The sequence below is a fragment of the Talpa europaea genome (assembly GCF_964194135.1).
Source record: "Talpa europaea genome assembly, chromosome: 3".
NCBI classification, from domain to species: domain Eukaryota; kingdom Metazoa; phylum Chordata; class Mammalia; order Eulipotyphla; family Talpidae; genus Talpa; species Talpa europaea.
In genome coordinates this window covers 119,172,266-119,198,096 of record NC_140069.1, presented here as the reverse complement: position 1 = coordinate 119,198,096, position 25,831 = coordinate 119,172,266, and the positions used below count along the sequence as shown (strand labels likewise).

The following is a 25,831-nucleotide window of genomic DNA, read 5'->3' as shown; positions in this document are numbered from 1 at the left end:
GAGCACTAATTACTCCTGTTAAAGATTTATTTTGTGACCACACCCTTTTGGATCTTGTGAAAGGAGAAAACCGAAATTTAATATTATATTAAGAAATAGCCATTTATGAAGTGGTGTTGAAAGAGTGTATCAGTTGATTGTATTTGTTTAAACATAGTTTTTAAAGTAAAAAGTGAAATTCTAGGGAAAAGGAGTATCTGAAACCCATTTTCTGAGAAATCTTTTTAAAGTTACACAATCCCTGTAAAACCTTTTGTATAAACCACTCAGTGTATATAATTTTGAGGAAAATTAATAAAAAACAAACTCTTGCTAATTCATGCAAATCTAAATTTTAATATATTGAGGCTTAGAATAATTTATAAAATAATGTCTGATTTTCTGGGCTAAAATGTCAGTAAAATATTTAGTAACCAGAAAATATAAAATCATACAACCAACTCTATTTCACATTTCAAGTACAGCATTTGACTGCAAAATCAGAATAAAGCATGAATATAAAAGCTAATGACTTTCAGAATTCATGTTAACCTTTCATTTGATGTATCTTTGACAAGTTTAGAGTACAGTTTTATTTATGGATATTGTTTTAGGGTTAATATTTCATAAACACAAATTATATAATTATTAATTTTTCTTGAACTTGGTAAAAGGTATTACTAGAGGCATATAATTGAGTAAGTTAAAGGCTTAGCTAATATCAAAATTCTGTAAAAATGGAAAATTTTAAGTGTGCCAAATTTTTTGAACTGACAGATAAAGCATCAGGTCTTTGTAACATCAGTTAGACTTATTAAATAAAGCAAAAATGTCAAGTTAGATGATAATTACGAAAAATGCATCTTTAGAGCAAGATTCTTTTCTTTTGTATATGTTAAACCGTGTGGTGGGGTGCATGCATCTTCTGACCTACCTGTTTGCTGTTGCCTTATGGGCCTTTTGGCTCACTATAGCAGTTTTTCACAAATTGATACATGATGTCATTAACAGATTTGACATGAATTTTTACCTGACAACAGTGAAGTAGCTGTGTTTTATTTCATGTCTTGTAGGAATTCGTTCATTTTCTCTCCAATACTTCAACTGCATGAATTGTGAGATTTAGTTGGCTGATGGATTTGTAAAGACCAGTACAAAATATTTGTGTTTGTTTTGCCTTAAAAAGTCACGACCAAGAAAAACTTCCTCAAATGATAGAAATTATGTTTCCCTTTGATGGAATATATGAGTGTCTCTTTATTTTCCAGAACATGTGAAAACAAAAAAATAGAAAACATAAGTTTCTAGCTTCTAAAATGTATTTATACATCCTTTTGTTACAAATATAAATCTGTTTCTATAGCAGTCCTCATTATTTTGAAATGATTTCTTGATCACATAACTTGCTTTGTAAGTCCAGTCCATGTTCTTTTGATAAAGAACCACCTGCTATTTAATTTGGTTTGTTTTCATTAGAAGAGAATACATAATTGATCATAAAACTCAGATGGAAGAATCTTTTAGTCATATCAATTGATATGAATATCTGAATATTTAGTGCAGAAAATACTTGCTAAAGTTTCATTTAGCTTGCCGGTAATGTATGTTTTTCTGCTTTTGGTAATCCATGTTTCACTGTCTTCAAGAATTAGTAGCTCCACAATTCTGGTATGATAAATTATAAACTCCCCCTTTTAAAATGCTCACCATTTTGTTTTCAGGCTTTTTTTTACAGTTGTATTTTTCTTTTGGGGCTATTTTATGTAGCGTCTTCTTAGCATAACTGCCATTGATTTGTTATATTCCAGCAGTGATGTCGATCTATATTCTTTGGTTTTAACTCCTTAATGTCTTAAAATCATCTGGTACAAGAATATCCTGCAGTTTGTGATTCAGACAGCTAGGGAGAGGCTTGGTCAGCTGCATTCTTCATATTTTTCATTTGTAAATACTGAATTAGCTGTTGTGAGCCCTAGTGAAGAAGAAAAATAATGGTTAAGAAATAGAGTTCCAATAATTTTCAATTAACTGAAATCTACTTTAACACCATACACAATATTGCACTGTTATTAGTAACAACTTATGCATAAGTTTAAGGGTTTCTTTAAATAAAACATTCTCTTTTCCTAACAAACATATCCAAAACAAACATATATATGTTATTTAACAATAGAGAGAGCATCACATTACAGCTATAACCATAAAAGAAAAACTGCATTTTAAAAACTAAATTCTGTTCTCATTTTAGAAGCTAATCTGTATTTTCAGAGATTATGAGCTGTTACTAAACATATTGTCATTCCTTCTTGTCTTCATAATAAATTTAACAATACTCTACTATAAAATACATTTTTCACTTCATTATTAACACATGGTTCGAATGTTAACTGATTTGAACAGAATCCGTGGTAGGATTTTACAAATTTCTGTTGCTGAATTGTTCATGTAGTTGAAATGTAAAAGATATAAAAACTGTAACTGTAAATTAAATAATTTTCAGGGAATATCCCCAATATAAATTTAATCTAAACCCGAATAATAATAAAAGCGAAATAGTAAACCTAGTTCTCTCAGGAAATAGAAGCATTTTTTGAACACCTGAGAAAAGCTGCTGATGACATTAACAATATTTAATATGTCTGAAGTGACTTAAAAACTGATGCCTTCATAGTGGATCTACAAAGAATATTCTTTTTACTTAGCATTACATTCTAAAAATTACATTTAAAATATATCGTGTCTTAAAAGAAATAAATCTAAATAATACATAATAGTAAGTAGAATTAAACAAATAAACTTAAAATTTAGGCTGAAAAATTTCAAAGTAATTACCCCACTATGACAGTTCAAAAGCAGCTGTATACTATAATAAGGAACACATCTTACCTCCGCTAAAGATTTGATAAATTCTTGATGTAGTTGAAGCGTTTCCAGTTCTGATTGATTCATTTTGTTCACTTGTTTATAGAGGACTAGGGGAAGAGAGTCATAAACATCTCTTCGAAAATGACCTTAATGAAAATATATGTCTGTACTGTGCCATTGTTTCAGCAGTACTGCTAATGTATGGAACATGTAGTGCTGCTTAGAGCCTGCTGCAGTCTCTCACTCTTCCTACTGTGGAATCAATAAGCATCTGAAAATACATAATGAAAGTAATTTAACATACTGAAGGCTTCTTGTCTCCAGAGACAACATTTAGATCCAGTCTTTCTAAAAAGGAACGGCACTGCTTTTCAGAGGAAAGCTTGTTCTGGGCAGCTTTTGCAGAATGACAGCCTACCTTGTCGCTTCTCTCCACTGCAGAGAGATGCAGTGCATTCACTAATTTTGATTGGTCAGTTGTATTGGGCTTAAGCTGTGTTTCATATGTATAGCAGGAATTTTCCCCCACTGTTTTATATAAGGATGCTTTTTAAAAAGCTAAATTTATAAGTGGTTGTATGTTGTTCTTAAATAGAATATGAGTAAATTAGTCTTTTTAAAATGTGTATTCTATTCTGGTTTGTTGTTCATTTATGGCAAACATTAAAAATTGCAAGGAGGTGGGGGGGCAAGAAAGAATTACATAGTAAAATGTGTATGTATTTTTTAAAGCCTGTATAATTGCTCTTGAGAATATTTTAGTCATATGTATGTTTTTGGTTGAGATTCTTTGTTCTACAAATAGGAAGTCTCTGCATCTTTACCGTGAACCACATTGAATTTCAACTAGTTTGTTTGTATTCAAGTCATCTTCTCTGAGTATTCCAAATTGTTATGAACATGTCAAGGTGTTAAACATTGTTATTACTGCAGTAGTCATTCATTCAGGTATTCATTCATTTTAATTCATTCATTCAAAATATTAATCAGATTGATCTACCGTAAAGTATTTTTTAAACATTTTATTGCTAATAGCAATTTTCCTGTGTAAAGATTTAATAATATGCATTACTTTTGAGATTACTGTTCAGTCTCACCTTTGATAACTCTTTTATTCAGTAAGTATAGTCATCATTTACCGCAATGTTTTGTTCAAGTGACTATTTTTATTTTTAACCTGAGCAATTTTCTTAGTGTATTTAAGTATATAAGCTAATGCTGGTAAGTATATTGGTAGGGAAAAAAGAAAGTTACCGTCTTTATAAGTAATAAGTACTTATACTTTTTCAGTTATAAGGGTTCATACTTAAAAATATTTTAAGTATGAAAACAATGTAGAAGTAATGAACTTAAATGTTAACTTTAAATTTCTATTAACTTTCATTACTGTGAATAAATTTTCTATTCTAATAGTGAAGAGAATTTTGTTTAGACTTGTATATATAAAATAGTTGAATTTTATGTTGACAAAAAAGAGACTGCAGATAACTACATTATTAAAATATTGGTCATCACCTATTCCATTATTTTAGGAATGTTGGTGATCTTTATTGTTTAAAGTAGTGTATGCTGTTTTTGTTTGTAGTGGAAACTGTTCTTTTCTTAATTTTGAAAAACACATTTGTATAATATTTTGCTGGTAGTGTTTCAGCTTTACAGGGGCCTCACTGAACATAATAGTTTTGAATCTTATTTCTACAGAACTGAGAATAATATGATGGAAAATTTTGTTGTGAATTTCTAAAATTTTGTGTATTGCTTTGGGTGGCAAGGTTCTGGTACTGCTCAAAATAAAAATATTGTGCTTTTATTCATGCATTTTGAAAGTTGGAGGAAAGGATCTATTTAGAATGTCCTCCACATTGAAGGGCAGCACATGTGCGCATGTACACACACATATTTATGTTATTTTAAGCTTAAAACTAAAGTCAGAGAGAGATATTAGGGTCAGTTAAAACTAGTGGTAAGTATGAAAAATTGTTTATGTACTTTTATGTTAAAGAGCTCAAGTATTTGCTAGTATTTATCATCAAAATAGACCTACAAATAAGAGGAAACTGAGACAGAGAGCAATCTAGTTAAAAGTGCAGAGCCACTGTTAGAACCCTGCTGACTTCTCTCTATCTGTAGTTGGCCCTGTCTTTTTAGAAAATTTTGAAGGTAGTTGGGACCTATAATTGTATGATTTGAGTTCAGTTACTACTTATTAATTATATAATGTTTGGCAAGTCAAACATTTCTGGGTCAGGAAACAAATTAACAGTGATAATATAATTTTTTTTTTTTTGCTAATTATTTTTGTTGAAGTATATTTCTGTGTTTTGTTAAAAATCCCTGAGAAAGCATTTCCAAGTTGTATTCAGATTATTTTGGGGAAAAACAAAAACAAAAACAAAAAACATCCGGGGTCTCTGTAAGAAATAGGAAAAAAAGCACAGGTGTGGACAGTGAATTTTATTCCCTCTACAAGTAATTAGTGGTTAAGGGTATATAAGCTATACAGAAGGATTCACAGCAATGATTATTATTTTTTTTTGGGGGGGGGCAAGCAGTGCTTAGTATAGTTTCTTTTTATAAACCAAAAATTGGTTTGTTGATTACAAGGTTATCTGATTCTTAGCAGGATAATCTTGATTTATTTTGTTTTTAAGAAAGATGAAAATATCTAAACCATTGGATTGAGAATCAGATTAAATTTTTTTTCATGAAAAAGATTAATATTAAATTGCCTAAGTTAGAACTTACAAAGATTCTTGTTTCCATAGTAACAGATTTTCACACTTGTGCAGTTAATACATTTTGTATTAATATAGGAGCTTAATTTAAAAAAAATTGTTGATTTAAAACCAAATTTTGCACTGGTGGTGGGCAATGTGAAAATACACATTTTGGAGTTTTTAGAGGTTTAAACCTATAACCCTTAAAGCAGATGCAATAATGTAAATCAACTTTACCTTAATAATTAAAACAATTTTTTGTTATAAAATACTTTTATACATTAATATTTAGTTTATAACTTGGAGAAACAGTTTAACTTTCCTAATGATAACCAAGCAACTAATGTGAATTTAATACCCATATATCTTTATTAAAATTCTTTTTGAAAAGTTATTTTTCTTTTTAGTTATAAATGTTCTTATTGAATAAGAATTTTATAGCCTTAAATTCCTGATATGGAAGTCTTTGATTTTTAATGTTATATATATGCATGCCTAAATTTGGAAAATTATGACTGAAAGAGTAATTCATTAATTTTTTGGTAGATTTGATTTTTTTTCCCCCAGTTTGTCAATTGTTTATACAACTGTGTTATTTTGGGATTACTTTAACGCCTTCATATATGTACATATTTCGTTCACCTGTCCCCAAATTCTGGTGCCAGTGTACACACTTATTTTCCCTCTACTGTCCTATCCTTATTCCCCTCACCTGTGTAACCATTATATTTTTCAGAGTCTAAGATTTATTTTTGTTTTGTTTTGCCAGCCTGTTTTCTCTGCTTATTTGTATTCTGCATGATCTGAACTACCCCTGCTAACTGTCTTTGTGAATGAGTAACTTGCTGTTCACATTTACATTGCACTGATCGTATGAGGTCATTCTTATCCAGATTGTGGCAAGTTCTGATGCTACATTTTTGATGATTTTGAGTTTATTATTTAAAAAACCCAACTTTGTGAAATTTTGGAATTAATCACAATTGAAAGTTCTTTGAAACTATTTGCGAAGTATATAATGCAAAAGCAGTTTCTTATTGCTGAAAAATCAGTTTTTAAATTTTATTGCTTCAAGAGTGGTTTTTTCAATGAATACTTAACATAGCTAATTCAACTCTCTCTAATACTGGAATCCAGGGAAGAAAGAATTATTTCAGTTTAAAGCCAATTCAAAAATTTCATTTGGCTTCTCAACTTTAAATTTCTTTCACAACAAATGTTTTACCAGAGAAAATAGAAATGGACCATCTGCTGAAACCTCCATCAAGTGGGGAGTAGCCAAGGTAGTAGAGTCAACAACATTGGTGATTCATTATATATAAGAGAATAATTGAAAACTGATTATAGTTGAATAAGTACATGTATCAGAATTGTATACTCTTAACAGGAAAACTCAAAAAAAAAAAATTCTTTACCCATCCTTCCCAACCTCTTCTAAGTTGAGAATTTAAAAAAAAAATATTTTTTATTTTTTACACTATGTAGTTATAAGTCATTTGCCAGCATCACATAAATATATATTTCCATTTTCTGATTCAAGCCTAGATTTTCTGATTTAAGCCTGACTCTTAGTCATTTTTTTAAAGATTTATTTATTTATGCATACAAGAGCCAGGTACAGGTCAGAGGTGTGAGGGGTGAGAAGATTCACCAGAGATAGAGTGGGGAATAGAACCGGCAGATTGACCAAAGTACACTGCTGAGGAGGGCAGCGGGCGAGTCAGGAGAGGTCTGCTGCGCCTTGTGGGTTGCTCCCTGGCTGGCCGGGGATCAAACTCGTGCTGCAGAAGCTGCGGGCAGCTTCATAGGTTGTGTCTTAACCCCTTGCACCACCAGGGAGGCCCTATTAGTCATTTTTAATCTCTTTCTGTTGTCTTACTGTGGCCTGTCATTTTTAGGTCTTTGTCCAAATTGTTACCACCCTTATTTCCAATTTTCTGGCCTACTGTTTTGCTACCTTTTATCCCTCTTTGCAACATTATATTTCATAGGTTTCAGTGATTGTTCTCCTTATATTTCAACAAAAGTGCTACACAGTCATGTTTGTACATTTTTTTCCACATTGGTTTCATTTCTGTTGCTTTGTCTTCTTTGCATAATTCACCTAATATAGGTTATTATGCAGGATAATTGGTTGCTGTGTCATGAAACTGCAAGTCAGTTGAAGGACTGTATTTCACAAAGGTAAGGCACAACCCCTCTTCTGTGCACACCCTATGCTCACTCTGGTGGGAGATGTAACCGAATTACTGTCTATGAATGAATGGTTTATTATTGCAGCTAATTAGACACATAATGCTTTTGTAAGAAGGCTTCCATTCCTTATGTGTAGAGCCGGAGAATGGTAGAATTCCACCATAGGCTCTTTTCACTCTAGACTCAAGTTTCCTTTGGGGAAAACGGGTGTATTTTAAGAATTAATAATAGTTAACGACTATGCTCACTGGCAACTTTTTCCTTGTAAACTATGTTTTCACTGACATCTGTCTTGTAGTTTTCATTTATGGATGTAATATTGGCATTTATTTTGGTGTGATTTTAATTGGAATCGCAGGGACTTTTTGCATCAGTTTGGGAAGAATGATCTTAATACTGGGATTCTAATTTGTGGATATGATGTCTTTATTGTTGAAGTGTTTGATTTATTTAATCAGTGTTTTATATAGATCTGGCACGTTTTTGTTATATTTCTATCTCATTATAGCATTTCTTTTGTCCTATTGAAATAGCACCTAGTCTTTTTAAAATAAAATTCCAACTATTTATTTTTAATATATAGAAATGTAGGTTTTTCCCTGTAATTGACCTTGTGTCTTGCACTTTACCAAACTTAATCAAAAGTCTTGAGAATTTATTTTGTAAATTCTATATCGGCAGTGATCAGTAAATAGAGAGAGCATTACTTTTACTTGAACTTGATTTGATAGGACTGTGTCTGGAGAAGCAATCAGCCACAGGTTCTGAGCATCACTGAATATACAAGGGCCTGCTGGGGTATGCGAATGCAAGGACTTGACTACTTTTTATCTAGTTCATTTCTCATTGTTGTGTTTGCAGTTAGCAACCTTGAGAGATAAAATAGTGACTGTCCAGAGAAAGAACAGACTTGCTTCTGCTTGTAGTAAAACTAGTACATTTTTCCAAGCTCCGTGTTTTTCAGCTGTGACATAAATCTATTGTATACAGAGCGTATCCATGTTCATCCCTCTGCCAGGAAGACTTGGAGGGGAAGCTGAACTGTCACTAGCTTACTGTATGATAAGTAATAAAATCCTTTATCTCTGACCCAGGTATTTTATGTCTTCTGCCAGCATCCACGACAAAAGCAGATTAGTTTCATAGCAAGGAAGAAGGGCAGAACCCTAGACTCTTCATGATTTTTGACAGTTTTGGCAATAAGGATACATTGTTGACAGATGTGGCTTCCTGCAAGAGAAAAACAAGAGCCCTTTTGGATCAGTTTGGGGATGATAAGATTCAGTAGCAAATACTCTTCTTTAAGTGGAAGACTTAAAGTAGGCCCCCTACTGCCTTACCTGTTAATGAATTTTTAGAAGCTAAACAGTGAGACAGACAATTAAACAAAGCTGCCCAAATGGTGCTTTGGTTGTCGCATATTCTCTAGATTAGAAGAAGAAAGAATGTTATTTCAATGAAGCAGCAAGCATCTGGGCTCCAGGCAAAAGACAGTATGACTGCAGTTGCTGAATAAAGGGCTCCCCAGAGCTAAAATAAAAGGTTTCAGCAATGAGGGGACAGAGTTTGGGTAGACTGAAAACATTATAAGTTCATTTATTGAGTCCAAGTAGGCAGCCACTTAAAATCGAAGGCAATGTAATCTTGCTTATTGGTGTAGAGCAATTCGTTCCCTTTGTGCCCTCTGATTCCTTTCCCTACCTCTGCTAACCTCAGTGCTTAAGAGAAAAGCGGACTATGGTGAGGAACTCAAGCAGGGGGAGGAAAAGTCATACAAAAATTGTAACAATAAAATGGAAAAACGAAAAGGAGGGGGAAGAATTCTAGCTTTTATAGTTCTGTTGTATGCAGGTACCCATGTCTCCATCCTTCCTGGACATGTAGGCCTAGAGCACGATAAGTGGCAAGGGAGGCTGCAGGTAGTGGGGCTGTGGATTGCAACTATAGTAGTGTCCACAAGGACAAATTAAGGACACCCTGGGCCCAGGCACTTGTCAGCGCTTGGGAGTACACAAAGAAGAAAGTGCTAACCACCCTGGGGGGAGGTGTTTAGAGGAGGAAAAGTCTCCTTTACCTTATCCCTCCTCTGCAAGATAATCTCTACTATTCTGCCCATGCTCCTTGCTAGAAAATAATGTCTCCTAGCAGTTGCATCTGTAGTCTTATCTGTGAGGGGGTTAAATTCCTTGGTCTGTGTTCTTTTAGAAGGGAAATCACTCAAATGCAAGAAAAGCTGAAGTGTGGGCAGAGTCTTTAAGCCTATTCAATGTTCTATTATTCTGCTTCTCTCTGCTAAATGTTATAATTGGTATTGATGTTTTTTATGAACTTATACTGTGAATGCTTATAAATTCACAGGAGATTCATCTATTCATAGATTGTTGCATGTCCCCTCCCTGGTGATCCAGCAAGAACAGTGTATCATCCTAGGAAGAAAGAAAAAAATCATAGCTTTAGACTGCTGGAGTCTTTGGCCATTTCCTAGTACAGCAGTGCCACCTGCCTGACCCAGCTACCAAGTGCACCTCTTGAAAAGACCTGCTAAGGTCGTCTTAAAACACCTGACCCATGACTTCCTGGCCCCATGTCATCATTTGGGCATAGGGTAACTTGAACTTGATGACGAACAAGAAAAGAGCCAAAATAAAGCCCACTGGTCAATGTAAAAAGTTTGTGCAGGGGTGCAGCTAATTGGGCTTTAGTGTTAGCTAAGTAGTCATACTGGTTTTGCATGAAGCAATGAAGCTGCCACTTTTGGAGAATATCTTATCTGTCACTCTACCACCTGAAGCATAGTCACTGGCCCATTGGGTGGCCTCTTGATTTACAGAAGTTCCTGTAAATGCCTGGTTGACTGATGTTTCAGCCAAAGGAAAAGCTGAAGGTCTCATTGTGCTGCTGAAGCTGTTGACCCTCAATAGCCAGCTACAGACAACTGAGAGTGTGATTACTCCCTCCCATTCTCAGCTCTGACCAATAGTCCCCTTGATTAACCGGGTTATATTTTTATTGATTCTTGGGCTGTTGCCAGTAGCCTGGGTTTCACATGTACGACTCTGGACTTGATGGATTGATAACATCTCTCTTTGAGACTGCTAACTATGAAACAAATTGCTGCTGCGGGTAAGATAGTTTGGGCTACAGAAGCCTGTAAACTCCAGACTGTTGCTTTTTCCACCTGCATGGTTATGGTATCAGGTATAGAAACCTGTCTACCATAGTAAACTAGGCCACCACTGTGTCTTTGGTTTTTGGAAAGGAGACATCTCAGTTTTTCTCCCCCTTTTCACATGCGGTACAAATTATATTCCCTCCCCCCAGAATATAGGGTTATTATTTTTTTCTGTTTCCCTCCCCTGGCCCTTAATGGGTTTTCAGTAGAGAGTGATAGTGTGTGTTGACTTTCTTAAGTGGTTTTAGGCAACTACCCCACCCCCAACCACCCGCATACCTACCCCTGCCACTTACATTAGAGATTATAGAAACGTTTCATTCCATGGTGTGAAGAAACTGTGAATGGATTGCCTTATACTGCAGTGCTTATGTCCCATGTGTCTTTCCCGTTTTTCCTTAGAGTTTGTGATGGTGGGTTACTCTGTAATCTCAGTTCTTTTGACAGCAATTTAGCATGATAATAGTTGTATTTCATAACCCCATTTGTAATATTTTTGTTTGATTTTATATTCAGAGCAATGTTAAATTCATTAAATTGTTGAAAAATGTTTCCTCTTCCTCTAGTTTAAAAAAAAATTGTGTACGAGCCATACTAGACTTCCTTAAATGTTTGATAGACTTCAGTAGAGAATATATTTGAAGTAGATTTTATGTTCTTTAAGTCAAGTAAGCTAATAGACAATATGTATTGGAAATTGTGACTTCCTTTTTTCTTGGTCAGTGTATGAGTTTATCAATTTTAGTAATGTTTTCACATAACCAGCTTTGGGTTTCATTGTTTTTAATGAATTATTTTCTTACTGTTTTTTTTCTATTTTTCTGATTTCTGCTCAGATCTTTAATATCTTTTTCCTTCTGTGTTTGTGAAAGTTTCTTTAATAGATTTTAATCGTGTTCACTATGGCTTTATCTAAATACCGCAAATTTGAATATTTTATTTTATGTCATGTAGTTTAGTATGTGTTCTAATTTCTCTTGTGTTTCTTTGCTGATACATGGGTTATTAATAGGTGTGTTTTTCAATTTTCAAATATTTGATGAATTTTGTGATTTTTTTGTTAATTGATTCAAATTTATGTAATTCCATTATGGTTAGACAACATTTTTGTGTAATTTCAGTTTTTAAAAAAATGGTTTAGATTTTTTTTTTTGGTTTAGTTTTGCTTAATGTCATTTGTCTTGGTGAATGATCCATCTACTTTTGAAAATAATGTATTTTCTTGCATCTTTCACATAGTGTTCTATAAATGTCAAATAGGCCAAATTGATTGATAGTTCGTTCAGATCTTCTTTTGCCTTACTGATTTTGTTTACTTGTTCTATTAGGCTTTTAATGGAAGTAACCTTTTATTGAAAGAAGAGTTATGACATTCCAACAGTAAATCTGGATTTGTCTATTTCTTCTTTCACTTTTCCCATTGTTTACATGGTGTATTTTCATTGGATAAGACTTGAGCATTTAATGAAATAAAGATGTGTCATTATCCCTAATAATATTCTTTGTTCTGGTGACTGCTTTGTCAGATATCAATGTTGCTATTCCCATTTTCTTTTAATATGATTTGCATGATACATATTTTCTCAGTCTTTTGCTTTTAACTTACCTGTATTCATTTCTAAGGTGTGTTTTCTATAGTTTGTCATATTTTTAATTATGATTTCTGTCTTTTAATTGGAGTGTAGCGCATTTATATTTAGTATAATTTTCCAGATAGTTAAATGAATGTGAGTCTTCTACTTGAATTTGTTTTGTTCTGTTCATTTTTTTTCTTCTTTTCACTTGCACACATGTTTACTATTCCATATATTTCTATCAAGTGAAGTACTAGTAGAGGAATACTAACATTATTTTTAGTAATAAATAAAATGGAATAGTAGTAAGTACATAAAATGGAAGTAGTTTAGTCACTTAACTATTAGCTTTCTTATTTTAGTGCTGGTTTTAGGTTTTACAATATACATGTTTAATTTATCAGTCTGTAAATAATATGCTACATAATATATAGTTAGAGCCTTACTATAACTTCCTTTGAATCCCCTTCATTTTTTGTGCTGTTTTTCTAAAATTTTTCTTCTATTTGTTATGAATTTATAATACATTATTTTGTTTTTAGCAGCCAGATTATCTTTTAAATAAATTTTTAAGGATAAAAATGTTTAATTTATGCATAATTTACAGTTTCTCACACTGTTCATTTCTTTTTGTACATCAGAGATTCTGGTATTTTTCTTTAGTTTGAAGAATTTAATGTGACTTTTTTTGTAGTGCAGGACAACTACATTGACTTTTTTTTTCTTCATTTAAAAAATTTTTTTGTTGTCTTATTAGTTCCTAATGGAAAGTCTATGTCTTTCTTTGTTCCTTGCAATGTGCTGTGTATTTTTTCCCCTCTGACTCGCTTGAAATTTTCTTTTTGTTTCATTGTTTCCATAGTTTCTTTATGATGTGCTTTGGTGTAGGTTCTTCCATGTTTGCTTGGGGTTCACTTATATTGTTGGATCTGTGTTGTTGTTGCTGTTATTTGTTTTTTGTTTTTTTAATATTTTATATAATTTTTACATCATTTTTCATTTTTGCACAATATATGCATTTTCATTTTGGTTATATTCCCCATAAAATTGCACCCCCCCTTATTTTGACCCTAATCCTTCCTCCCCCCTCCCCACCATGTGTCTCTGGTTTATTGTTGCTTGTTGATTTTGATTTTTACTTTGTATTAATCAGTCTTTTTCCTGGTCCCTTATTTAGATTTTCTAAATTCCTGCTATTAGTGAGACCATCCAGTATTTTTCTTTTTCTTTCTGACTTATTTCGATGAGCATGATCCCTTCCAGCTCCATCCATGTTGCTGCAAACTGCATGTGTTTATGTTTTTTGATTGCTGAGTAATATTCCATTGTGTGTATGTACCACATCTTCATGATCCAGTCATCTATTTTTGGGCATTTGGGTTGTTTTCATAGCTTAGCTATTGTAAATAGTGCTGCTATAAACATAGGACTGCAGGTGCCCTTTGGAATTAATGTTTCTGTATCATTTGGGTAAATACCTAGTAGAGGAATTGCTGAATCATATGGAAGCTCTATCTTCAGTAGGTTGAGTAATCTTCACACAGCTTTCCATAGGGGTTGGACCAGTTTGCACTCCCACCAGCAGTGCAGGAGAGTTCCTTCTTCTACACAACCTCGCCAACATTTGTTGTTGCTAGTTTTTAATATGTGCCATTCTCACTGGTGTAAGATAGTATCTCATTGTAGTTTTGATTTAATCACCAAAAACCCCAAATAGCCAAAGCTCTCGAAAAAAAAAAGAAGGGAATGGAGGCTTCACACTCCCAGACTTCAAACTATACTACAAAGCCATAATCATCAAAACTGCTTGGTATTGGAACAAGAACAGAACACACGGACCAATGGAATCGAATAGAAAATCCAGAAATAAACCCACAGATTTATGGCCAACTAATCTTGGACAAAGGAGCAAAGAATATGCACTGGAGCAAAGAAAGTTTGTTCAATAAATGGTGCTGGGAAAACTGGGTCGCTACATGCAAAAGAATGAAGCTTGACTACTACCTCACACCATGCACAAAAACCAACTCAAAATGGATTAAAGAACTAGACATAAGACCTGAAACCATAAAATATATGGAAGGAAATATAGGCAAAACACTACTTGACATGCACCTCAAAGACAACTTTACAGACACATCACCCAAAGCAGTGATAGTGAAGGCAAAGATAAACAGCTGGGACCACATCAAATTAAAGAGCTTCTGCACAGCAAAAGAGACAATAACCGAAACAAAGAGAAACCCCACCGACTGGGAGAACATTTTTGCACACAACACTAATGATAAAAGACTGATTGCAAAAATCTACAAAGAGCTGATGAGACTCAACAAAAACAAAGAAAAAATCCAGTCAAAAAATGGGCAGAAGAGCTAAAAAGGAACTTCTCCGAAGAGTAAATGCAAGTGGCCAACAGGCATATGAAAAAATGTTCAACATCACTTGTAATCAGGGAAATATTGTTTTTTTGATCAATATTTTAAAAATCCCCTCTGTTACTTCAAATTCTTTTTCCTCACATATTTTTTTTTCTCCTGGGACACTCATAACATTTATTTTAGAACCTTAATATTGTCTCATATGTCATTGATGCTCTGTTCATTTGTAGGGTTGTCTTTTTTTTTTTTTTTTTTTGTAGCTTTAGTTTAGGTAGTTTTATTTGCTCTGGTTTCAGGTTCATCTCTCTTTTATAATATCTGACTGGTGTTGAACCCTTTCAGTGGATTTTCAGTTCAAATATTGTGTTTTTCAAGAAGGGAGGGAAGAGCACAAGGTATTATGGCAATGGCGCACGGGTGAAATGGTGGTGGGAATTCTATGGGGACCGCACCTAAGGAGAAAACAAGCATTGTACAAAAATGAACAATTGCTGTTTTATATATATATATAAATGTATATATATAAATATATAATGTATAATGTACAATATATAAAAATATATAAAAATTATATGTAAATATGTATGTAAATTTAAAAAAAATATTGTTTTTCACCTGTAGATTTTATTTTATTTTTTTAAGATTTATTTATACAAGCATTGGGGTACAGGCCAGAGGCGTGGAAGGGTGAGAGAATTCACCAGCAATGGAGCAGGGAGTAGAACAGGGAGAAGGACCAAAATACACTGCTGAGGGGAGCAGTGGGTGAGACAGGAGAGGTCTGCCGTGCCTTGTGGGTTGCTCCCTGGCCAGCCGGGTATTGAACCTACGCTGCAGAGGCTGCGGACAGCTTCACAGCACTGCACTCAACCTGCTGCGCCACCAGAGAGACCCTATTTGATCATTTTTATAGTTTCCACCTCTTCATGTTTTTCTATAAGTCTGGACATAATTATAGTAAATATTTTAACTATGTCATTTTTTTTGCACCATGTTATTTCTAATAATTTTTAATTGGATACTGATTAGTGCATTTTGATGTCTTCGTTAATGAATGTTATATTTTGTTCTGTCAATCAAATTACTTGTGGCTTTGTTTAATCTTCTTGAGGTTTGTTTTAAAGTTATTTTAGGGTAGGTTGAGAGGATGCTTTAGAGGATTACTCCAAGACTGCCATTAAGCTATGCTCGTTCAGAGGTCTATACTGACTACCTTGTGTTGAATTGTGGTTTTTTGTTGTTTTTTTTTTTTAAGATTTATTTATTTTTATACAAGAGCTGGGGTACAGGCCAGAGGCATGGGAGGGTGAGAGGATTCACCAGAGACAGAACAAGGAGCAGAACAAGCAGTTGACAGAAATACACTGCTGAGGGGAGCATTGGGCGCGACAGGAGAGGTCTGTGGCACCATGTGGGATTCTCGCTGGCTGAGATCGAACCCGCACTGCTTAGGCTGCCTCTTTGAGTCTCACTGTATGTGTTCATAATTTAGTATTCCACTGAAGACTCAGCAAGTCCTATATAGAAATTTCAGAAACTGTTTCTTTGCATACCTTACATTTTCTTTCCTATTTTTTGTTCTGTCATAACATCTTCAACTCAGATTTGTCTCTTCAACTTGTTTCAACCATTATCCTCTGCTTGTGTTTTCCCCTTGTGTTATATAGGGGTAAATGTATTTAGGCAGAAAGTTTGAATAAACATAGAGTTTACTCCATTTTGTTTTCCAGGGATCACAGTCTCACATTTCTGTTGTCCAGTATCTGAAAATGGTAATTCTATAAGTTTTGTCTAGTTTTCTGTTGCTAGGGTAATTTCTATACGGTGATTATACTGTTAGGTTAGAAACAAACACCCCATATTTATTTTTTTAAAATTATCATGGAATTTATTTAAAAAACTTTTATTGAAGCATCATTGGTTTACAACATTGCTCATGATTCAGAGGTATAGGTTTAAGTTCACATCTCTTCATATGTGTTACTACACTGCATGCACCACTGGCATGGAATTTCTTTTAGCAAAATTTTGAACTACCTTAAAGTATTCCTTTTTAGTGCTATCTTAAAGTTATTAACATTTTTGGTGGTTTTTCTTTCTGTGCCTTATTGCTTATGTTAGAGTCTAATAATAGGCCATTAATATTTTGTGATTCGTATTCTTTGCATTTCAAATATTTGCCCTGGACAGCTTTCCTTTTAGTGCCACTGCTGTTATTTTTCCTTTTGGAAAGAGAGAGCACTGCTGGAGAAAATGTCATACTATACAGATTGATGCCTTTGCAAATTTATGTCTTCTAATGTCTAGTCATTTCCCATTCTCTCACAAGTGTTATTACTATGGACCAGGAATGGGCAAAATTCTCCTGTGAAGGACCTGATAATAAATATTTCAGGCCTTGTGGGCCATATACAATCTGTATGGCATATTCTCCTTTCCTTCCCATCCTCTTCCCTTCCTTTTCCTTTTCTCCTCCCCCTTCCCATAAAAAAAGAATGAGAAACCATTCTTAGCTTGAATGTTGAACCACAGACCTTAGTTTGATCATCCTTGACATTGACAGAGACAACCTTCCCTTCTCACGTTTTTACCAGATGATATTCTTAGTTCATTGAAAAAATAGAACCTTGAACTTTTTTCAACTTCTTTCTTTTTATGCATTTCATCTAAAATTCTATCTGAAAAAAAAATAAAATAAAATTCTATCTGTATCTTTGGTTATTTGTCCATCTTCCGTTCCCATGTCAAACAAAGATATATATATAGCTTTTCATTACCTAGCCTGTGGATTCCTGCCTTTGTCCTCTTCCAAGTTGATTTATTAACTTGCTCATTTTGTTCTTCCCTTACTCTTCCAACTGTATTCTACAATGTACATACTTTCTATTTGTCCTGCTGTTTGAAATTTTGTGTTTATGACATTATAAAATGTTGATTTTAAAAGAAAAAAACCCAAATCACAATAGTTTATCTTAAGTACTTTTAATTAAGTTTTAATTTAAATGGGAAAAAGGTATTTTTAAACTATAATAAAATATTATATAAAGTATTAGATATAAGGTAATTTTTTTAAAGATTTATTTTATTTATTTATGCATTCAAGAACTGGGGTATAGGCCAGAGGTGTGTGGGGGTAGGAGGATTCACCAGAGACAGAGTGGGGAGCAGACCAGGCAGGTCTGCTGAAATATACTGCTGAGCCATGTGGGTAGCTCCCTGGCCGGGATAGAACTTGTGCTGCATGGCTGCGGTAGCTTCAGTGTTGAAACTTAACCCTTTGCGCCACCAGGGAGGCCTCAGTATAAGGTATTATTAAGATAAATACTAATTCGAGTTGGGTTGGCCTTATTTTCTTCATTTCATAAATTAACAGCTTTTTTATTTCTCCCAATGACAACATATTAATACTAATAAATTCGAACATCTCTAGCAAAAATGTTCTGGGTAGGGGAGAGTGATACAGTTCTCTAAAAGGCAAAACAGCAAGTACAAAATTTTAAAAAATTAGGAACCAGACTAGATCTAGCAGGCGCACATTGTGTTGTAGACATCACCTTACAAATCTGCCAACGCATGTCCCTTCTGAGCTTCAACACAGCTGCTGTCCCAAAGCATCTCTCTTCTCTCCTCTTCTTGATAGTGGTTTATACTGATGTTTTGGCTTATGATGGGGCAAGGAAGAAATACAAAAGAATCCCTTCCTCACTTTTCTTGTGATGTTTTGGTTTTAAAAGAAAAACCAATAATGTGAGTCAGGGACAGTCGTTTCTTTTGGCTCACTCTCATAATAAGAAACACAAAGGACATTTAGGTGTTTTAAATATAGATGAGTTTATATAGAAAAAAATTAATTCTGAAAAAATAAGACTACTTGTAAAGATTAAAAACATTTAAAAACTACATGTTCTTACAACAATTTGTTCTATTCTTTTTTTTTTTCCTCTAACACAGTAATTCCTCCCCCGCTCCCCACACAACAGATTTGTAATGTAATAATAGAATCATGGTGCAGCCTGCAACTCCCAGAGGTAAAACACACAGTACTAGACTTCCATCTGTGGATTTTACTTTTCAGATTTCATGTCATTTTCTCAGTTAAATTCAAATCTGAAGTGATTTTAAGCTTTCAAGGACTATATGTTATGTTGTTTTCTTAAGTGGCTTCAATCATATTACTTGTGTATACTCTGTTTACACTATCTATTTTGTGGGTGCTTTTATTCCTTGATTTTTCTTTGGTAATTGTGTATACTACAATTTGCCAATACTTTGTGTCCAGAATTTTAATTGTTAGCTTCTGTCTTATTTATTTTTATAATGGTCTTTTACTCTTGAATTTTCCTGTCCTTCTCTCCTTTTGAGACATCACATACAAATCTGCCAACGCATATCCCTTCTGAGCTTCAACACAGCTGCTGTCCCAAAGCGTCTGTCTCTCTTCTCTACTCTTGATAGTGGTTTACACTGATGTTTTGGCTTATGATGGGCAGGGAAGAAATACAAAAGGGTCCTTTCTTCATTTTTCTTGTGATATTTTGTGTGTAAAATTGTATACATTCTTTTTAGTTTTCATAAGTATTGTTATTGATTTGTATCTTATATTGTAATGCCAGACATTTCTGTTTGCAGTAAACTAAAAAATGAACTCGAGCACTTAGTAAAGTAATGGGATAAGAGAATATGTAATTATTTGCTGGCCAATCATTTATTTATTAAGGCAGTTTTTTTCACTCATCATTGAATAGCTAAGTCCAACATGGAATTAACAGTAAATCAGTTTGCAAACAGCAGTTGCTGCGTCCTGGAAAGTTGCCTTCAGTTTGTGTATGTGTAAGATCATTGTAAGTATACAGACTTCAATAAGTATTAATGAGTAGTGTGTAAAATGTATCTTGAGGAACCATGCTATTCTTCAGTTAAATTTTTGGAAATACATACAATTTTAAACACAAAATTTAACAATCATAAATCTGTGAGGTGTTTTTCTTAATCCACAATATTTTTTTTTTTTAAAGATTTATTTATTTATTTATACAAGCACTGGGTGCAGTCAGAAGCGCGGGAGGTGAGAGATTCCACCAGAGCCAGAGGGGAGAGCAGAGCAGGCAGAGTGACGAAATACACTGCTGAGGGGAGCAGCGGGCGGCAGGAGAGGTCCGCGTGCCATGTGGGACCCTCGCCCGGTAGCCGGGGATCAAGCTGGCACTGCAGAGGCTGTGGGCAGCTTCGCAACCAAGCGCTCAACCTCTGCACCACCAGGGAGGCCCATTAATCCACAATATTTTTTAGCTATGTTTCTACTTAGTAATATAAGACCAAAAAGAATATTTTAAAGTATGAGTGTCAAGAGTCAAAGAGAAATATTCTTTATGATTGTTGTTTTTCTAAATTGTTTCTTCAGTTGCCCAGAGAGTCATTTTGTTCAACTAATGCAATTTTGCTAAGTGTTATGTGGAAGTTCCTACTCTAGTATTACACAGGAGGTATACTCCTTGCTTTCTGACAATTTGCCACTTAATACTTGGTGTGAATGAATCTAAATATTAAATATTAACAGCAATATTAAATATTACAATAATTTTAATATGGTGAGTGCTCTAAAAGGGGTATTAATAATGTGCTATGAAGAATCTCAACACATTTCTTTGAATAGAGTGCAGACTCCTACAAACCTCTAAGTCCAGCGTTCCTCCTCCCCTATTAGACGAGTTCATATTTCACAGCTACAAAGAGTAAAGAATATATATATTTTTTAAGATTTATTTATTTGTTTATACAAGCACTGGGTACAGTCAGAAGCGCGGTAGGGTGAGAGAATTCACCAGAGCCAGAGCTGGGAGCAGAGCAGGCAGAAGGACCGAAGTACATTGCTGAGGGGAGCAGCGGGCGGCAGGAGAGGTCTGCGCGCCATGTGGGACCCTCCGGTGGCCGGGGAGCAGCTGGGAATTGAACCAGCACTGCAGAGGCTGCGGGGCAGCTTCGCAACCCAGCACTCAACCGCTGCGCCACCGGGGAGGCCCCTAAACAGTAAAGAATATATGAAATATATAATATAAAATTGGGTGTAAGAATAGGAATAATTTTGAAAAGTAGTGTCAGAGTAAGTGGAGAAAACAGTGTAGGAAAAATGCAAGTATCTAATTTACCATTTGGGCTTGTTGCTTTAAAATTCTGAACTGGTTTAGTTCTTTTTCCCATTGTGGGTGAAAGGACTGAGAAACCAGCTACTAAAAAGAAGAAACCTGAAGCCAAAAAAGCTGATTCTGTTAGCAAAGTTAAGAAGGGTAACCCTTGGGCCAAAATGCCTAAACAGAGGAAGTCTCTTTGCAGCTGAGACCCTGTTCTAGTCAGAGGAATGGGCAGATCTTCCTGATCTTTTGTGTTTTCTGGAAAGACCATGTACAACTCCAGGGTTGAAAGAAAAAAGGAGAAGTTTCTTGCTGCCAGCACAAAACTAGTTGGTGATGTCAAGCATGGAACTACCCAAGTAGTTAAACTTTGCAAAAAACCCTTCAGTCAGCATGTAAGAAAACTGACTGTTCATCACTCCTGGGACCCTTCTGTTCATTCTTACTGGGCACCACAAAGTTGAGCAGTGGCTTGCTGCTTGTGATTGTACTTCAGTTCCTTAACTGAGTTCCTCTGCGCAGAGCACACCAGAAATTTGTCATCCCTACCTCTGCCAAAATTGATATCAATGGTGTAAAAAAATCCCAAAACATTTCACTGATGCTAACTTCAACAATAAGAAACTGTGCAAGCCTAGGCCACCAGGAAGGTGAGCTATTCAATGCAGAGGAGGAGAAATACGGTGTCCCGACCCGCGGGATTTGGAGGCACGAAAAGAGAAGGGCTGAGGATTGAAATGAGGGGCTTGACAACTTGACGCTAGCCTTTGCTTCTTTATTTTTCCTTTTCCTTCTCTTTTACTTTTCCCTGTCTTTCTTACTTCCCTGGCCTTCTCTCTGCTCCTCTCGCAGCACTCTCCTCTCTCGTGGTTCTCCTCTTAAATCTCTTTTCTTCTTCTCCTCTCTCTCCCGCGTTCTCCTCTTATACCCTCGTAGCTCCTCCCCTCGTACCTCCCAATCTCATGTGCTTTACAGGAAAAACCTGTGGTTCTCCGAAGGCGAAACGGTAAAGCGAACTCATGGCACGCATATGCAACACAGCACATACTCCGGACGGCTCCGGACAATACGGGATTACACAGCAGCACAAGGTTGATCAAAAAGCTGTGGATTGTCAAAATCTGCAGAAAAAAGTCAAAGCTGTTCTCCTCTAAAACCAATTCTTGAAAACTGACCATAGATCTTTGGCTTTCTAGGGTGTGGGGGAGGGTGAAAACAGGATGCTGGGGGGAGAACACAATGGACTTTGGTGAAGGACTACAGTTACTACTGTGGTGGGAATGCTACAGTGACTATACCATAGGGTAGAAAATCCTGTTCTGTCAAAACACTAATAAGGATGTAAAGTAATGCTACTTCAATAATACAATAATTTATTAAATTTATTTATAGTAAAAAGAACTTAAAAAAAAATCAGTGCTATTCCTTAGCTCCAGGGCTAGTCTCCTCTGTGTTTGAGCTTACCAATGAATTTAACCTCACCCTTTGGTATTCTGAATTTTTTTGTGAAGAGTCTAATAAAATAACTGCAGAAAAAACCCTGAACTCTTTACATGGCTTTTTATTTTTTAAGTATTATTACTGAAAGTGGTGATAAATTGAATGTAAATAATTTAAAATTCACTCTAAGCCTGAATAATCTAAATTATATATTAAATATAAATTTTGTTAATAATTTACTGCTCCAGCATACATCACCAATTTACTAAGAATGGGAGGATTGTTGTGGCATTGGCTACACTAGAGGAGTGAATAGAATTACAAAATTTACGGAACTGGATGAGAAAATAGAGATTAGTACAGTTATTATCCTCATTTTGAAGACTAAAAATCAGGACCAAAGAGATAAATGAATTGTCCATTTTTGTCCAAATATTTAGAGATGGAGTTGGCCCTCTGGAGGTCCATGTCTCATAACAGCCTTTGAGGGAGACCTCTCATTCATTTTTGTTAAGGTAATTGAATCGCAAATAATTTCTTTGTTTGGAATTGCCAACTTCTACACTTCAATTTTCTCCCTGCTTTCTTCCCCCCCTTATCAGAGATCATTTTATATTTCACAGGTAGCAGACTGTAAAGAATGTATGAAATGCATCTCTTTCTGTAGCAGAGGGTGAATGGGTGGGACAGGAATATAATTATGCCAGTTGGTCTGAGATCGTAAAGACCTATAAACATGACAAGAAATTCTAAACTGAAGGGGGAAACAATGGAATCCACCACAGAATAAGGTTAAGATTTTTAACAAAATGATTATTTTTGAAGCATTAGCAGAGTCGATCACATTTTTAGCTTTTTACTAGTAAGACATTTTTAGATCTCTTCTGGATGACAGCACTCATAAGAGTAGAGATTGCATTCTGGTAAGAGGTAGTATTTTTTTTAACACTTTTATTAAAATATATTAAACATACCATATAATTTGCCCAAAGTATATAATTCAGTGTTTTTTAGTATGTTGAGCGCGCTACATAATCACAGCCATAACCTAACTTTTGTACTTTCATTATCCCCCTCAAAGAAACTGTGCCTGTTAACAGTCACTCCCTATTGTCTCTCACCCCTCAAACCATACAGCACTAGGCAATCAGTTTTCTACTTTGTTGTCATAGATTTGCTTGCTCTGGACATTTCATATAAATGAAAAAATATAATATGTGATTCTTTGGAACTGTTTTACTTTGTGTATGTTTTCAAGGTTCATCCATGCTTTATAGCATATAGCAGCACTTCATTCTTTTTTATTAACAAATAATATTCAATATATGAATATACAAAATTTTATTAATCATCTGGTGGATATTTGAGTTATTTTATCAAATGTTCTCTTATTCTGTTGCATTTTCTGAAATATTATTATTTTTAATACAATTTGAGAAATACAGCATCCTTTTTGTATGCCTGCAGAAAAGGAAAACGTTTAATTGTGCATTTTTTAAAGATTTCATAAACTTCCTTCAAACTTGGATAGATATTAGGAGGTATCAGTTAAGGAACTGGGGACATATAATGCAAGATTATAATATTGTTCTCCAAACTATGTTTGGATTCTGTTTTTTCTTTTTTGTGTTCATTTTTCAGCTTTTAAGATCTGACTACACTTGAGTTCCTCTCTCTGACAGCATATTAAAGTACGTCCACCATCTACTCAATAATCTGTAACTCTAAATTATCTCTTTTGGTGATAGGATAGATGCAATGGCTTTTTCTTTCCTTCTTGACTTATTTTTTAGATGAAATTGATTTAAATAGCAAGTAAGAACATGTTTGTAAAATATAACATGCAGTCTGAGGCATATGTGAAAGTAAGGAGAGAGCATTGTTGACACCTATTTGGCTAGATGTTTACCTTTAGTGCATGTATATAAGTACTGAAATTTTTTTTTAATACTTGCATTATTCATAGTAGATTGTTATTTGGTTCTTCCATCCATTTTCTCCTTTGTCCTTTTTCAAAGGTCTAATGTAAAGTCCTTAAAATTGTGTAAGATTCATTTTCTTTATTAGATACCACATTTACTTAGTTAATGGATCATAATTTGGGTTAGAGGAAAGGGTCTTATTAAACTAACCAATAGCAATAGGCTTATTTTGAGGAGTATTTTGTATTTTAAGGTCCTCTTAATTTACTAAATAAATTCCTGATTGATAAAAGTTAAAGGGTTTTTAGTAAAATGAATAACTTTGGGTAGTGGGGGAGAAGTTTGAGCATTAGTCATTAAAATTTAGCACATATGGTCTAAGTAAATGCCAGAAGAAATAAAAGTAATAGGCTGTGAAAATTCAGAAGACAGATAATTACTTGCAGTTTGGGAAAGTAGAAAAGATGTTATGTGTAGTTACTACTAAAGATAGGATTTTATTGAGATGTTTGGAAATTTGAAAGGTTCAAACATGTTTAGGGTTAGAGTGGAATAGGTAGTATTCTAGTATGAACAAAATATAAGCTCTGGAATACTGGTTAAATATAGGGACTTGAATGCATGCCTTTATTTCTGCTTGCTCCTTGCAATTGACCAAAGTGACAGTTAAGGACAAAAAAGGTATAATCCTACAAGAAGAGGTGAAGCAGATAAGAGAAATAAACAGAATTTTGAAATAATGAATACAGTTAAATGAGAGGTCATTGACATGATTTACATTTTATTAAGCAAAATATCTATGCCTGTGCTTCAAGCCCAAATAGTTTTTTGTTCCATTTTTTCTGACTCCTCTTTACAAACATCATTCATTCATTGTGAAAATAATATTTAGTAGCTCAAGAGCTCTTCAGGTAAGAGAAAAAGAGAACTTGCTTATAATGGGTCAGTGAATGTTGTGTAGAAGATTAAATGACTTGCCCTGCAGCTGCTCTGCATGTGGAGACTTCTTTTACTTCAATTCTCTGTTAACTGATTAGGCTTTCAGCTTAAACTGGGGCCTGATTGAAGATGGGAAAAACAGAAGATGTATTAGTTTCCCAGAATGACTCTAACAAATTACCTCAAACTGAGTGGTTTAGAACAATAGAAATTGATTCTCTTACAGTTCTGAAGACCAGGATTCTGAGATCAAGGTATTGTTAGGGCTATCTTCTCTCTGAAGGTTCTAGGGGAGGAATCAGCCTTTGCCTCTTTTAGCATTGATGGTTGCTGGAAATCCTTGGATTTTCTTGGTTTATAGAGGTGTCTTTTCTATCCTCCACCTCTGTCTTCATACAACCTTCTTCCCTGTGGGTCGCTGTGTCTTTACCTGGAATTCTTCTTTATGGATGTATATGTCCAAATTTCCTTCATCTTATAAGGACCCCAGTCATTGGATAGGGTTTATGCTAGTATAACCT

The 25,831-nt window shown here is 34.5% G+C and overlaps 1 protein-coding gene across 8 annotated transcripts in view; it reads left to right on the top strand.

Moving 5' to 3' along the window:
* Positions 1-25,831, top strand: part of COG5 (component of oligomeric golgi complex 5) — a gene marked incomplete at both ends in the record, with an annotated part of 167,069 nt that overhangs the window by 34,251 nt on the left and 106,987 nt on the right. The window lies entirely within an intron of this gene.